This window comes from Monodon monoceros, unplaced genomic scaffold (assembly GCF_005190385.1).
Source record: "Monodon monoceros isolate NGI ecotype Baffin Bay Population unplaced genomic scaffold, NGI_Narwhal_1 Super_Scaffold_13, whole genome shotgun sequence".
Classification (NCBI taxonomy): Eukaryota; Metazoa; Chordata; class Mammalia; order Artiodactyla; family Monodontidae; genus Monodon; species Monodon monoceros.
Window position 1 is genome coordinate 47,560,646 of NW_021703769.1, and position 2,521 is coordinate 47,563,166.

The 2,521-nt window shown below is 63.8% G+C and overlaps 1 protein-coding gene across 1 annotated transcript in view; it reads left to right on the forward strand.

Moving 5' to 3' along the window:
• The first annotated feature begins 1,706 nt into the window (after positions 1-1,706).
• The window catches only part of RRBP1 (ribosome binding protein 1), a 59,153-nt gene continuing 58,338 nt past the window's right edge, over positions 1,707-2,521 (forward strand). Inside the window, exon 1 of the mRNA XM_029220509.1 lies at positions 1,707-1,972. The gene's annotated coding sequence lies outside the window, so the exon portion shown is untranslated. The remainder of the gene's footprint in view (positions 1,973-2,521) is intronic.

Below are 2,521 nucleotides of genomic sequence, written 5' to 3' on the forward strand. Positions count from 1 at the left end.
GATGGATGGGATGGATGGGTGGATGGATGGGATGGATGGGTGGATGGGTGGATGGATGGGATGGATGGGTGGATGGATGGGTGGATGGATGGATGGGTGGATGGGTGGATGGGTGGATGGATGGGTAGATGGATGGGTAGATGGATGGGATGGATGGGTGGATGGATTGGATGGATGGGATGGATGGGGAGATGGATGGGGGGATGGAAGAATGATTCTCCAAAACCCAGAGAGGGGAGCGATTGTCCTAAAAGGGTACATCCATGTTCAGAGGGGCTAACTGGTTTACCCACGGCCAATTAGAACTAGTTGGTAGCATATGCCAGCAAGAAGCTGGGATTCTTGACTTTTACGTCAAGCCGGGGCTCACCACTGGAAAAAGACTGAGTGTGGAAAGCTAATCCAGGTTAATTCCCGCGGATTAATCATTAATATGCTAGGGAACTGCTGAGATTAAAAATATGAATGAACGGTTTAATTTCAACCCAGCCCCTCTTTATTCCCTCATGATGGCTTGTATTTCCACATCTAACAACTCATATGGTACCAGTGACAAAGAGGGAGGGAGTATGTGAGACTGTCCAAGAAACAGCTATTAGGAACAGGATTCTGCAGCCACGGGGGTGGGGGAAGTGGTACAGGGCAGATCAGCCTGCAGCAGCCCTTTTGGCCTCCCAGAAACCTTAATTTCAAAGAAACTGGCTTTGACTCAAGTTCAAAGAGTTAGCTTTAAGAGACACTGATATAATGGTTAGAAACCAGGCCTAAAATTATCTTAATTGAAAGACTTATTTGGTTATGAAGAGAGAGTGCTGGGTTATATGGGGGGGGGTGTAGGGGTCGGGAAGTCCTGTCATGAAGCACCGTTTACTCAGTTTTCTGGAAAGTGTGTGAGTTTATGTGCGTCAGACCCTCTCACCCTCCCCATTGCAGAGTAAAATAACAGAAGGTCAACTGCAGTCATTGCCCTGCTGCCAGTTGAGGTTTGGACAGTGCCTCAGTTGTAACCTCCCTAAAAATGGGTGTAAATGACGTCCACCCTCCATTCCTCCTGCACCGTCTGGACTTTCCGCCCCAGTTTACTCAAGAAAATTCTTTCTGGTGCTGATTGCAATCTCTTTGAAGATAGTGACGTGCCCTCTCTGAACTGACCCCCAGCATAACTTGTCCTCACATCTAGGGCCCGGAGGGGGCGCTGCTGCAGGGGAAGTCAGTTGGTTTTAAACGAAGCATTTCTCCCTACTGTTCGTATGTTGCGCAACCCTGCTCAAGGGTGACACCCACCGCCATCTCAGCCCGGAGGGGCCAGGGGCGCAGGCGCGGCGCCGCTGGGATTCGAACCTTCGCGGCCCGCCGGGCCACAGCCTTCCCGGAATCAGCGCCGGCAAGCAGGGTCGCTGGCCCGGGGTGGGCGGGGCCGGCCGGCGCCCCCTCCCCCGTTCGGCCGCGCGTTCCGGGCCCGCCCCGCCCCCGCGCTGGGCCGAGAGCCGCGCCGCGCGGCTCCGCCCCTCACAGGCCCCGCCCCCGAGGCTCCCCGCAGCTCCTCCCCTCTCCCATTGGCCGAAGCGGAGACCCGCCTCCCCGCCCAATGGCCGCCGCCGCGGCTCGGCCGCCCGCGCTCTGACTGGTCAGCGGCCGGCGGAGTGGCGGGGCACGGGCCAATGGGGAGAGGCGGCTCGATGAATGGCTGGCCCGGGTGGGGAAGGCAGGAGGCGGCGATCCCGGCGGAGGGGGCCGTTTGCCAGCTCCGAGGCAGAAAGTGCCACGACTCCACACGCGCGCACGCAGCCAGCGAGCAGCCGGAGCGGACGGCGGACGGGGCGGGTGGCGTCGGGGTCGCGGCGCCTGCAGTTGCTCGGGGGCGGCTTCTCGGCGGAGGCTCGGCCGGCTCCTCTCTCCCGGTTCCGCGGCGGCGGCGGCGGCGGCGGCAGCTCCTGCCCTCTCGCTCTCCCTCCCGCGTCTCCGGCTGCAGGTAAGAAACTTGGCCGGGCCCTGCAGCGGCGGTGGCGGCGCGCGGGCCGGGCCGTCGGGGCGCCGGGGCCGGGCCGGGCGGGCCGCGCCGGGAGTGACACGTCTCCCTGGTGGCCCCTCCCCCGGCGGCGGCCCCGGCCGTCGCCTCGGCGGCGGACCCTGAGGGTCCGGGCGGGCCCTGGGGGCGTGTGCCGGGCCGAACCCGGTGCAGGGGCGTTGGCCGAGCGTGCCAGAGGTGTGGACCCCACGCCCTCGCAGTCTGCGGGACCTGCGGCGGCCCCGCGGCGCGACGTGGCCGCCCCCCCCACCTCTCTCTGTCCTTCCCAGCCGGGCCGTCGGGCCGGCCGGCGCGCTCCGAAGTTGGGCGAAGAAAGTTGGCGGCGGGGCGGGGCGGCGCACAGCTGGCGGAGGAAGGGGTTAAGCTTCGGGAAGCGGCTGGATGACGTTGCCGGGCTGGAGTCCGGGCTGGGGGGGGGGGGGGGGCGGGCGGAAGGCGGCTGGGGCCGGCGGGGGAGGGGGCGGGATTGAATGGGGGCCCGAGCCGAGCGCG